This window comes from Euphorbia lathyris, chromosome 6, assembly GCF_963576675.1.
Source record: "Euphorbia lathyris chromosome 6, ddEupLath1.1, whole genome shotgun sequence".
NCBI classification, from domain to species: domain Eukaryota; kingdom Viridiplantae; phylum Streptophyta; class Magnoliopsida; order Malpighiales; family Euphorbiaceae; genus Euphorbia; species Euphorbia lathyris.
In genome coordinates, this window is record NC_088915.1 from 15,474,404 (window position 1) to 15,488,508 (window position 14,105).

Below are 14,105 nucleotides of genomic sequence, written 5' to 3' on the forward strand. Positions count from 1 at the left end.
GAATAACAATAATTGAAATTATGAAATAATTGATGTGTGACAACCCCAAACTTGGAAATGGATGATTACAAGTCGGAAACATTAAAATTTACGTTTTTTTATAAAAAAACTCATGAAAATAATATATATATTTTATGATGATTTTGTATTTTTTGTCACAAAAAATTGAACAATTTAGTATTTTTCGTCACTAAAATTTTTACGATTTTGCACCGGCCAAGGCCTGAGCGGATGCCGCAGCCGCCCCCTCATGGGTCGAACGGATGCGGCATTCGTTCCTACCATGGGTCGAACGGATGTGACATCTGTTTAGGTCAAATTTTGAACGATTCTCTCAAAAAAAAATCAGTTTTGGAAAATTATTATGAAAAAGGTAAAATTGTCCAAATGGAAGTGGTAATAAATAATTTGAGGACGGTAAATGATAAAGCTCATTATTAATTATGTTGTCCAAGACTTTAAGTCTCAGACCAATTGGTTGTTCGTGACTTAGTCATGAACAACCCATTTTGTACACCATGCAGAGAGTCATCGCTATCTGAAAGTTAAAGTCCTGGACATCGATTAAATTGGTCGAAACAGCCAAACCTCTCCTCATCTACTCTCTTATTTGAATTGAGAGAAAGAATGCACTCACTCTCTCATTCGAATTGAAAAAAAATAGTAATGGTAAAAAAATCTCCGTCAACCTAATATCTTATTCTTCAATCTCAATCCCTTCTTCTACGATCTAAAACCCTAAAAAAACAATTTATTCTTCTTGTAAATTCTTCTGCTGAATGGCATTAATCTTGTATTAATGACATTCCTTGCATTTTTCTAAGGATATGTACTAGATTCTCAAACACAGTATCCTACAATGTCATCTTTTGTTTTATTTAGTGTTTCTAGCTCCTTTTATCATGCTGCACCATCTCATGCCCAAGAATCCAATTATGAAGATAGATTACCCGATGAATAAACTATTTCATTAGCCGATGAATAACTATGGCAAAAAAAAAAAACATCATTTGGATAAATGTCCATGGCTTTGAAAAGTACTCATCTAGATATGAGAAAAGGAGTGTGATAAATATGAAGTAGCTAGGGCTGTAATCGAGCCGAGTCGAGCAGAGCTTTGGTCTGTTTAAGCTCGGCTAGCTATAAAATTAACGAGTTCGAGCCTGAGCCGAGCTTCGAGCTTGTTTCGAGTCCAAAATCCTCTTTTGGACTTGGTTGATTACGAAAATTATCTAACCATGAATTGTTTGTGAGTAAATCGTTAATTATATTTGTGAAGTTTGCTCGCAAATAACTCTTTAGTTGTGTACATAAACAAGCTCACAAGCAAAGTTCGTGAATAAATAAACAAGATGCTTACAAATAGTTCGTCTATTACTTATTTATTATGTTTGTGAACGAACTCATCTAATAGCAATGTTGGATTTTCCATAATTTACATCAAGTTAGAATATGGTCCTAGTATATTATATACTTATATGGTTTGATAAAATAAAACAATAAATCCTATTGGTCAGTTCACGTAAGGGTACGATCAATCATCATGTTTGATTAACCAAAGGGTGCGTTGAATCCTATTGGTTCATTAATGAAAAGGTACCTTATGGATGAAGAGATACCTTGATGGAAGGTATATTTATAAAACATAATCAGAATTGGTCCTCTCTCTAACTTATCTAAAAGTCATTTTCTCTCCATCTAGAAAATCTATAAAGTCTAAAGGGTTAAGTGAGAGAAACACAATTCTCGTGATTCCCGGAGAACTCGATTGTAATCGTCATGGATCAAGGTACGCTCTTCTGACAGTTATTAAGTGTTTGTGAAAATCATCTTATTCAAACATCTGGGCAATTATGTTTGTCTAATATTACGATGAAATCTAAGATTTCTAACATGTGGTATCAGAGCCTGTTTTTTTTTAATAAATGATTTTCCAATTATATTTAAGATGTTTATCCGCTGCGTTACTCGTTTGATTTCTATATGCGTTAATGATTAGATGTTTTCTATATCCGCTGCGTTACTCGTTTGTTAACAGATTCATTGAGGTTTGCATCTGATATCAAAATAATGTCTTTCACTGTTGTTCTTCTTTTGGGAGTTTCTGATCACTCTTACGCAAGCAAAAATCAAGAATTGATTCATGCTAACACTATTTCCTTTTACAGTATAATGAAAATTAAAATTAATAGTTTGAAGTAAGACGGTTTTATATGTTATCTGTCAAGGGTAATTTTGAATTTAATTAATTTATATGTTCATTGGCCATAGTCTTTTGATATATTTATCTGTGAAAGGCTATTGTATTTATTAAGACAATCCTAAATTATATTTTTTTTTTCAAATTAAAGTAACCAGATACTTGCATCAAAAGGAAAGTAGCCATATTCGAGTTTTATTATACAATTTAATGTTTTAATAATGGTTTTAGTCACCAAAGTGTCTAAATATTACATCTTTATGTATATCAATTCGTATATTATTATTTTTAATTTGATATCTATAATATGTATAATTTGTTAGTCACCAAAGTGGCCGAATTAGAAAGGTTTCATAGATATCACGTTAAAACATTTTCAATTACTCATGTGTACGTGATGCTTATAACTGAGATGATATTATGATATATCAAAATATTTTATCATGAGTATATTGACGTTCATTATTATAAAGTATTTTAGGATCGCCCAAAGGTTGATTAGTTATTTTATAATTTTATGGACATTATGTGTTAATTGATATGCTTGATTAGACATGTTTAGTATATCCAAAGATGATAAATATATCTAATTGAAGTATATTAATTACAAATTATGTGTATTTAAATTAAGCATTAATTATGTTTTGTTTCATTGTTGTATATTGTTGTTTTACCCAAAGGAGAATTTCAATGTACATTTGATGATGCTATAAAATTCTGAATCTTTATTATTGAAATTAAATTTTACTCAAGACATTAATGGATGAGTCTATTTATATATTTGTAGCATGTGTTCCTGTTTCTCTTCATTCGCAAGCAACGTCTGTAACTAAATTCAATGGGCTTAATTTCTCTGAATGGTGTGAACAAATCCAGTTTCACCTTGGTGTTTTAGATCTTGATTTGGCACTCTTAATTGATGCACCTAATGCACTTACTGCTACTAGTAGTGCCGAACAGAGATCTACCTATAAAGCATGGGAAAAATCTAACAGACTAAGCTTAATGTAAAGTGCTGGGGAATTTATGAAATTTGTGGAAGAATGTTCCCAGTCTGAGTCTGCTGATAAGTCTTTTGCTGGGACATTAATGGGTACTTTAACCACTATTAAGTTTGATGGTTCTCGTACCATGCACCAGCATACTATTGAAATGTCTAATATTGCTACAAGACTGAAGTCTATGGGAATGGAAGTGAATGAAAATTTCCTAGTAACGTTTATTCTTAATTCCTTACCTTCCGAGTATGGTCCATTTCATATGAACTACAATACTCTAAAGGACAAATGGAATGTGCATGAATTGCAAAGTATGCTCATTCAAGAGGAGGCAAGGCTTAAGAAACGAGGAATTCATTCAATTAATCTCATGGGTAAAAAAGGAGTAGGAAAGAAACCAAGAAAGAAGTATGGAAAGGGCAAGAAAGGACTATCAAAGATGAATGATTCATCAGCCCAAATCCATAAAAAGGAACCAAACAAGGATGTGTGTCATTTCTGTAAAAAGCATGGACACTATCAAAAAGACCGCTTGAAACGTAAGGCTTGGTTCGAAAAGAAAGGTAAGCCTAAGGCTTTAGTATGTTTCGAATCAAATTTAGCTGAAGTTCCTTATAATACTTGGTGGATTGATTCTGGTTGTACCACTCATGTTTCAAATACGATGCAAGGATTCCTTTCAACCCAAACCATAAGCCTAAATGAAAAACTCATCTTTATGGAAAACCGGGCCAAAGTTCCAGTTGAAGCCATCGGCACTTACCGTTTGATTTTAGACACTGGACATCATTTAGATCTTTTTCAGACCTTTTATGTTCCTTCTATTTCTCGTAATTTGATTTCTTTGTCTAAACTTGATAATTCTGGGTATACATTTAAATTTGGGAATAGTTGTTTTAGTTTGTTCAAACAAAATCTCTTTATTGGTTCTGGTATTCTTTATGATGGCTTATACAAATTAAATCTTGATTCTAATTTTGCCGAAACTTTGTTAACCTTGCATCAAAACATTGGAACTAAACGTGGTTTAATTAATGAATCGTCTGCTAACTTGTGGCATAAACGTTTGGGTCATATATCCAAAGCAAGAATGGAGGCATTAGTAAAGAATGAAATCCTACCTGATTTGGATTTTACTGATCTTAGAATATGTGTGGATTGTATTAAGGGAAAACACACAAAACACACAATTAAGAAAGCAGCCACAAGAAGTTCACAGCTCCTTGAAATTATACACACTGATATTTGTGGGCCTTTTGATGTTCCATCTTTTGGTGGAGAACGATATTTCATCACTTTTATTGATGATTTTTCACGTTATGGATATATCTATTTATTGCATGAAAAATCTCAATCAATAGATATCCTTGAGGTGTTTATCAATGAGGTTGAAAGGCAACTAGATAAAAAGGTGAAAATTATCAAATCTGATAGAAGTGGTGAATATTATGGAAGGTGTGATGAAAATGGACAGCACCTGGTCCATTTGCTAAATTCCTAGAAATTCGTGGTATTTGTGCTCAATACACAATGCCAGGAACACCGCAACAAAACGGTGTTGCAAAAAGGCGTAATCGTACATTAATGGATATGGTTAGAAGTATGTTAAGTAATTCATCTTTACCCAAAAATTGTGGATGCATGTTTTAAAAACCGCTATATATTTATTAAATAGGGTTCCTAGTAAGGCAGTTCCAAAGACTCCTTTTGAACTATGGACATGAAGGAAACCGAGTTTAAGGCACCTGCATGTTTGGGGTTGCCCAACAAAAGTAAGAATTTATAATCTACAAGAAAAGAAATTGGATTCAAGAACAATCAGTGGTTTTTTCATTGGTTATCCAGAAAAATCTAAAGGGTATAGATTCTATTGTCCTAACTATAGTACAAGAATTGTTGAAACAAGAAATGCTAGGTTCATTGAGAATGGTGAAGTCAGTGGGAGTTTGGAACCACGAAATGTGGAAATTCAAGAAGTTAGAGTGCAAGTTCCCTTGCCTGTAGCTTCCTCCCAAGTTGTTGTTCCTATACATGTTGATCATGTTAATGAATTACAAGAACAACAAATTAACGATCCAACTCCACTAAATAAAGTTTCCATGAATGAACCTATCATAAGTGAAGCACAAGAAACTACATTAAGGAGATCTGTAAGGGAAAAGAGATTTGCTATTTCTGATGATTATGTGGTTTATCTGCAAGAGACAGAATTTGATAAAGGAATCGACAATGATCCAGTTTCATTTTCACAAGCTATAAAAAGTAATAATTCTACTAAGTGGTTAGATGCCATGAACGAAGAGATGAAATCAATGGATCACAACGTTATTGAATTGCTAGAAGGTTGTAAACGAGTTGGGTGTAGGTGGGTCTTTAAGACTAAACGTGACTCAAAAGGCAATATCAAACGTTACAAGGCTAGACTTGTTGTTAAAGGTTTTACTCAAAAAGGGAATTTAGATGAGGATGTTTATATGGATGTGAAAACCAGAAGGATTTGTGGTTGAAGGAAAGAAAAATGGATGTGAAAACCGCTTTTTTAAATGGGAATTTAGATGAGGATGTTTATATGGTTCAACCAGAAGGATTTGTGGTTGAAGGAAAGAAAAATATGGTGTGTAAACTTAAAAGGTCAATATATGGGCTAAAACAAGCTTCCCGACAATGATATCTTAAGTTCAATGATACCATCACATCTTTTGGATTTAAGGAAAACATTGTTGATCGATGTATATATCTGAATATCAGTGGGAGAATGTTGGATTTTCCATAATTTACATCAAGTTAGAATATGGTCCTAGTATATTATATACTTATATGGTTTGATAAAATAAAACAATAAATCCTATTGGTCAGTTCACGTAAGGGTACAATCAATCATAATGTTTGATTAACCAAAGGGTACGTTGAATCCTATTGGTTCATTAATGAAAAGGTACCTTATGGATGAAGAGATACCTTGATGGAAGGTATATTTATAGAACATAATCAGAATTGGTCCTCTCTCTAACTTATCTAAAAGTCATTTTCTCTCCATCTAGAAAATCTGTAAAGTCTAAAGGGTTAAGTGAGAGAAACACAATTCTCGTGATTCCCGGAGAACTCGATTGTAATCGTCATGGATCAAGGTACGCTCTTCTGACAGTTATTAAGTAGTTGTGAAAATCATCTTATTCAAACATCTGGGCAATTATGTTTGTCTAATATTATGATGAAATCTAAGATTTCTAACAAGCAAATGAAATAATATTCAGTTTAGATATTTGTAAACTAACACAAAACTATATAGTTTTCTACAAAACTAAAATTTGTTCATAAATGTTCTAATCGAGCCTGCTCGCGGGCTTTCGAGTCGAGCTTTGGCCTGCTAAAGCTCGGCTCATTTACGAACCGAGCCAGTAAATCGTGTTCACGAGCGGCTCATTTACAAATCGAGCCGAGCTTTTATCGAGCCGATCACCGAGCCACTCATAAGCGGCTCGACTCATTTACAGCCCTAGAAGTAGCAATCTCCAGGCAGCCAAAAAGTGTCATAACTATAACATACAATAAGATACCATGAATTGAAAACACCAAAATTTACCTTCTTCCATGGCCTTACAAGCCATAAGGCAACTTAAGCATGTATATTTGTTGTTGAAATAGCATCAGCAGCCCTTCTAGTAAAAAAAAAAAGTCTTGCTTGAAAGACGTGGGTGTGTGCCACTGCGCCAATCAAGCCATCTATATGGTATTGGCATCCCATATCACAAGAACCCAACTGTAAAAATTATTGTAAAAGAAATTCCATATCTATAGGGCAGCCATAATTCAAGCCTCGATAGAAGCTAGCTTTTCACAGATTTGTCTTTCGAACTCCTTAGCATAAGCATCGGCCCTGCACCCACTAGAAAATCAAAGTGATGTCGCTAGTTAGTACATAATGAATTCAGCAAAACAAATTTTGGTAGTTCAACATAATTGATTATTCCTAGTAATATGTTAGTCACTCAAAGAATTAAATTTACACTTAAAATATTAAACTCTATATATACCAACACACTACCAGGTGTCTGTATCATTAAGGTTTGTTCCTTAAGATAGTATCAGGACAAAATACCATTTGCTTTTGAATGTCATCTTCACTTATACCCTCGTAAATAGTGAAATGCTGATCATAATGTATTAATTCCACAAGAAGCAAAACTCTTCAATTAATCATACAGAACTCCTCAATTACCTGTTTCGATGACAATATATCATAAAAAAACAAAGGCTTTTTTTCAACATTAACAATATGAACATAATGACTAGAGGTGTCAAAATGGATCATAACTCATTTAACGACTCGTTTAACTCGTAATTAAACGAATTAGAGTTGACCCATTTATGTGTTGAGTCATAAACGAGTCAACCCATCTAACTCATATAATAAATGGGTTGGGTCATGAGTTAATTGGGTTGACTCAATTAGCTCATTTAATAATTTGTGAAAAAATGATAAATCGTGAAAAAACGGAAAATCGAGAAAAATGGAAAAAAACTAAAAAATAAAAAGAGGAAAATTAGTTAGAAACTTAATGTATTTAAGGGTTAATTTAAAAAAAAATGAAAAGAGTGAATAACAAGAAAAAGTGACAAAATACGAAAAATAAAAAACGTGAGAAAAACACAAAAATGTGAAAAACGAAAAACAAAAAACAAAAAACGAAAAATGAAAAAAAAACCTGAATCCTCAAAAACGCAAAAAAACACAAAAACATAACAAAACACGAAAAATAAAAAAACGTGAATAACACGAAAAATACAAAACACGAAAATGTGAAAACACGAAAAAAATGAACAATGGAAGAAAGTGAGACATTGTGAAAACGCGAAAAAACACAACAAAAACAAAAACGTGACAAAACGCGAAAAATGCAAAAATGTAAAAATGTGAACAAACACACACAAAAAAAAAGCATGAAAACATGAAAAATATGAAAAACATGAAAACACCAAAAACACAAAAACGTGAAAAAACGTTAAAACGCATTTTTTCACATTTTCGCTTTTTCAAAGTTAATTTTTTTCTTCAGATTTTTGTGTTTTTCGCTTTTTTAGTGTTTTCCACATTTTTTTATGTTTTTCGTGTTTTTCACATTTTTTCACATTTTATTTTTGTAACGTTTTCGTGTTTTTAATAGTTTGTTTATGTTTTTTCACGTTTTCCACATTTTTTCAACTTTTTTCGTGTCTTAACAGTGTTTATTTACATTTTTTCCTGTTTTCCACATTTTTCAAGTTTTTCGTGTTTTTAACGTTTTTCAAGTTTTTGTGTTTTTAACCTTTATTTATGTTTTCATATTTTTTTTTTTTACTTTTCCTGTTTAGAGACAGTGGCAGAAGGCACGAGGTGCCAACACCCACGACTGCCAGGAACCATCCCTTATGTCATTGTTCACATTTAACGTATCCTTTTTTTTAATGTTGTTTCCGTTTTTACATTTTTTTTGTTTAAATTTTTAATTATATTTAGTTAATCGGGTTAAATGAATTAAATATGTTGATTTTTAATTTTCATTGTATTTAAATCAAAAATTGCTTAGATTTAATTAATTGGGTTAAATGAGTCAATTCATATAACTCATTTAATAAATGAGTTGTGTCATATCCACCGATTTATTAAATGGGTCATCCAACTCATTTATTAAATGAATCGAGTTGTATCAATTCATATATTAAATGAATTGAGTCAATCCATTTATCCATTTTGACAACCCTAATAATGACACGCTGAAGAACATCCCCTCAATGATTTCAATCTTCATAAGATTCAAATTACATTATAAACAACAATTTAAAATTCAAACTTATGGAAATTATCATTAAGATATATCTTATAAGTAGCAAATAAACAAAAAAGGAAACGTCATTGGAAGGACATCAGATATTAAAATGACAATTTCACTAACAGAAAATTGAAGAAGGTACCAAGCTGACTGGATGTTAACCTGGAAGATGGCAGTAATAGAAAAAATGACATTCAAAGCAATAACATTTAAAGGTAGTAACTGGGTATTTTCTTAAACCCCTCTTTCTAAGACTTCTATATACACCAAAAATCAGCAATTTTAATACTCAATCCATAGTGACCAGGAAAATGACAAATATAGAAGATGAGAGTAACGAAAGGAAAAGACCACATAAAAGAGGCAAAATGCTTTCAGTGAGCTACACAAAAGTAGAAGAAATATTTCAATCACGACAATAAAATAATTAGACTATATAATTTAGGTCAATGTAAAAGATGTTAATTTTGACCTTTAAGCATTATGACGGCCACAATTCATTTTCACACAAGGAAGAATCAAGCTTATGTAATTGTGACACAAGATTGAAGTTTCTAGTCACTGTGGCACAAAAGCAGATGTGTAGTACTGCACATTAAGAATTCCTCTAATGACATATCGAATGAACAAAAACTGCAGCTTCTACAAAATACAAGTTCACCCTTACTTGACAACTCACCATCTAGTTCTCTAGTGATGAAGTGCTTAGTGAAACCAAAATATATACCAAGCACAAAGAAAAGCAGTACCGAGACAAGTCCTTCATGTTACAGCACTGAAGCACATGGAAAGTAGATTAGTTCGAACTACATGAGTGATTGAATTAACAAACACATAATTTCTAAGGATGTTGAAAGACACATTGTAACATCAACTAAGTAAAAGCCAAATGACACTATAAATGCCAAGGTATTAGAGAAATAGAGCAAATTACCAGTTGTTAAGAGTGTTAGAAAATAATAAGTTCAGTTAGGTCCTTTAAACATGAAAATTTTGCAATGGTAAGGACTAAGTGTTCTAGCATGGATAGAAAGATATGAAAACAATGGTAAGAAACATGAATTTGTTGTTCTGATCCGTGTGAATGCATATGAAAGTTCACAACCTAAAATGCATAAAGGTCCTTTAAGATTTAAAATCTTTTAAAAACAGGACTTTGACCTTTGTTTCTAACATGACTTCCCAACTTACTATATTCTAGTTGCTTTTAGTCATAACAATGCTAGGCTAATAAAAAATTTAGCAATTAATTTTGTCTATGTTGGATTTTATTCCCTCTAAGTTGCCAATGCTCATTTTCACCTTAGAGAACTCTAAGATAAAAACATCATAGTGATAGTCATTAAAGGCAAAATTTGCAGAAAGGTCCTAGAATTTTTAAACTCATATTTGCAATTCTCCTAACAAAAGACAATAGAAGCATTAACTAACTATGACAAACAACTTTTTACATCTAAAATAATAGATCTAAAAGGGGAAAGACTCGAGCAATTGTCATGAATAACAACATAGTAAACTAATTGACAACCGATTTCAATTAACATATTTCCCATGTTCTTCTTCATAAGCCAAATTATGTCCTCCCTTAGGCCAATACATTTAGCATGAAGTGAAATGGTTTTCCCATAAATGCTCAAGTTGCAACTCATATATCCATTTAGCGTTAAACCCAACTAGAAAGATAAAATCTCCAGCTTTATTTAAATAATACTTGTGTAAGAAGTTGAATCAAACATAATAACTCTGTTTAAAATCACTGATGCGACAGATTTACCAGCTCCAATAACAAAGAATATCGCATTAATGAAAACCACAATCCATATCAAAGTGAAGAATAACAAAAACGCAGAACCCAAGTTCTTAAAACGTATAAATTTTGATTTTAACTGAATAATAAGGAAAGAACTCAAGCAAATCAGTTTTTCTAAAACCCTAATATCAATTCAAAATCACAAGAAGCCATTAAATCTAATCAAATTCCACTCCAACTCAAAAAAATCAACATGCCAGCCATTTTTCAGGTCATTATTCAAGTATATTTACCATTTTCATATTCTTTATCATTCCCACATTAAACCCAAAATATCATATTAAGAGGAGCAATCACCATATCCATTCAAAATTAAAGCAAACCCATAACAAACCCGTTCAAATTTAAGAAGTTAATTCACCTTATGAAGCAAAATCTAGCGCTTGATGGTTGATAGGTCCGAACACAGCAACTGGCTTCCAACATACAATCCGTCCGAGATAGAAAGGGGATAGAGAAGGGTGAGAGGCTGGTAAAATAGAGAGAAAGAGAGAAGGGTAAGCGAGGGGCTAGGACACAGATTATGAAAGAAAGAGAGAGGGTTGAGGGTTGATCGAGATAGAAAGAGGAGATGAGCAAACAAAAACATTTAGCAAAGAGAAAAGCAAAATGAAAGGGGAAGAATGAAAAAATTTCCCGCTTGATTTTTTTTTGTTTCTCCAACCATGTCTATTAAATATTTATGTTTTATTATTTTTATTTTTAAACACTGATGGAATTCTCTATTTTAAATTAAAAGATAATTGGATATAAGAATATATTTAATATCTATTAATTAAATTTATCCCTATTTAAAATTAAAAGATAATCTGAGACAATTTTTTTTAGTGAATGTGTAAATATACTCATAACGTTGACAGTTATGAATAATTTTATGCTAAACGTCTAAATGATACAATTTTATCCTAATGTGCAATCAAGAGCAATTTTGTCTCTAATGTTGAGGGTTTCGGTTAATTTGAAAAATATTATAGGACAAAACTAAAAAGTGCCTTCGCAATAAAAAAAAATGCCTTAACACTTATTAGCAACACAAAATTTAACTCATTTATAACTATTAAAAAGATACTGACATTTTTTTTTTACATATGTAGTTAAATTTTTCAAAATTCCAACAAAAAATTAAAAAGCGTCATTAAATAATTATAAAAGGCAACACAAATTAACAAGCGTGATTGAATTTTAAATACGGAGATAAAAAAAATAAAATATATTCAAATAAAAAATACCAAGACACTTTTTGAAGATGCAAATTAAAAACCCTCTTTAATTTTAAAAAAATACCGATGCCTTTTTTGAAAGCGTATTTACATTTTTTAAAATGCCAACATATAATAAAATGTATTGTTAAATGACAATAAAAACCGACACAAATACAAAAGCGTGGATAAATTTTAAAATATGGAGACACTTATCAAAAATCATTGTTAAAAAGTGTCATAATAGATTTTTTTTTTGTAGTGTATGGAAAATCAAATGAGACTAAATTATAGATGGATATTTAAGTGCGACTAAATTATAAAATAGAAAAAAAAACTCTGCAATTTTTGGTTGGATAATGTTAATTTCTTTACTTTTTCATTTTTCTTTTCCAGTCAATTATTCAAACTATGGTAATTAATTGCCTATTCACTTCGTAACTGTCGGGCCAGATTACCAAGGTAGAAAGTCTGAATAATGAGCTGGCTCACAAAATACCTATGAAAGTATGTATGAATCAAATTTCATATCGAATAAAAGAAACGTGACTAGAGTATATAAATAAGGTATCTTTTTAATAGATGTTGATATCTTATAAAATAAATTAAGATATGTGGTGTGTTGTGTATGGATAATTAAGTGGGATTAAAATACTCCGGGTTGGTTATATAAGAATATAAATTTTTACTTAAAATAATGCTTTTATATGGAAGCTCTTATAATTTTTTGGTTTATATGGAAACTCTTATAATTTTTTGGCGTTTTTCTTACCCATGGCAGCAACCATCTTGTAAGACATCTATTATCCTTTACTTATAATCTAATTGAATAGTTTTTGTTTTAGTTTTTGTTCATGGATGGACATAAATTTTCTAGATGTAATTTATGGTTGTGGATGAATGAGACGCTTATTTATATAGCTTTCAATTTATTATTTGGATACTTATTTGTATCTTCTTCCAATTTGTTTATGGGTCACTGCATATATATCTTTTTTTTATTCATAGGTGGTAACATGAGTCAAAAAAAAATGACATTGCTTCAAGAAAGAAATGGAGTGATGTAAAATTTAATGTGTTTCTTGGCGTCTGTGTTTTGGGCACTAATCTTGGTAAAAGAAATGGGGGGCATAGGGTAAGAAAGGATGGTCGTTGGTAGAAAATGAAATGGAGGCTATGGACCACATATTTACTAAAGATTGGATGAGACATAAATGAGATTGGATGAAAATCCTTTGGAAATTATACAGCGATCTAAAGGAAAAATAGACTAGATTAGGATGTGATCCTATTAAAGACACATTAATTGCTTCTGATGAGTAGTGAAATGCAAATATACAAGTAAGTTGAGTTGGATGATATTTATTGCAATTATAAAATGTAAATTAATTAGTTAATTTATGAATAATTTTATTTCCACGTATAATGTTTAGGAAAATGCAAGTTATGCTCCATTATGTGAGAAAAGAATTGGACAAGATGTTTATGAAAATATGAAATCTTATTTATAGACACTATGACTACTGGTGAATATGCATATGTGTCATAATTCTTTTCTTAACCTTCCTAATTTTTGCATTTTGGTTTATACGGCAGCTCTTATAATTCTTTGGGGTTTATTTTACCCATACTGACAACATCATCTTGTAAGACATGTATTATCCTTTTTATTTTCCTTTAATTACTCTAATTGAATAGTTTTTGTTCATGGATGGACATAAATTATCTAGATGTGTAATTTATGGTGGTCCATGAATGAGATGCTTATTTGTATCTCTTTCTATTTATTACTTGGATACTTATTTGTATCTCCTTCCAATTAATTTATGGGTCATTGCATAAATATATATATTTATTTATTCATAGGTGGTAACATGAGGTAAAAAAATTGACACTGCTCCAAGAAAGAAATGGAGTGATGCAGAATTTAATTCGTTTCTTGATGCTTGTGTCTGGGGCACTAATCTTGGTAAAACAAGGGGGGCATGGGGTAACAAAGGATAGTCGTGGGTAGAAAATGAAATGAAAGTTACATGCCACATGTTTACTAAAGATCATATGAGATATAAATGAGCTTGGATGAAAATC

At 31.3% G+C, this 14,105-nt stretch overlaps 1 long non-coding RNA gene across 1 annotated transcript; it reads right to left on the reverse strand.

The window, feature by feature from the left end:
- Positions 1 to 6,437: 6,437 nt before the first annotated feature.
- LOC136233271 (uncharacterized) lies at positions 6,438 to 11,459 on the reverse strand. Its single transcript, XR_010690763.1, has 2 exons — positions 11,180 to 11,459; positions 6,438 to 7,084 (listed from the first exon to the last, which is right to left on the reverse strand). It is a non-coding gene; the product is annotated as an uncharacterized lncRNA (long non-coding RNA).
- Positions 11,460 to 14,105: the final 2,646 nt, after the last annotated feature.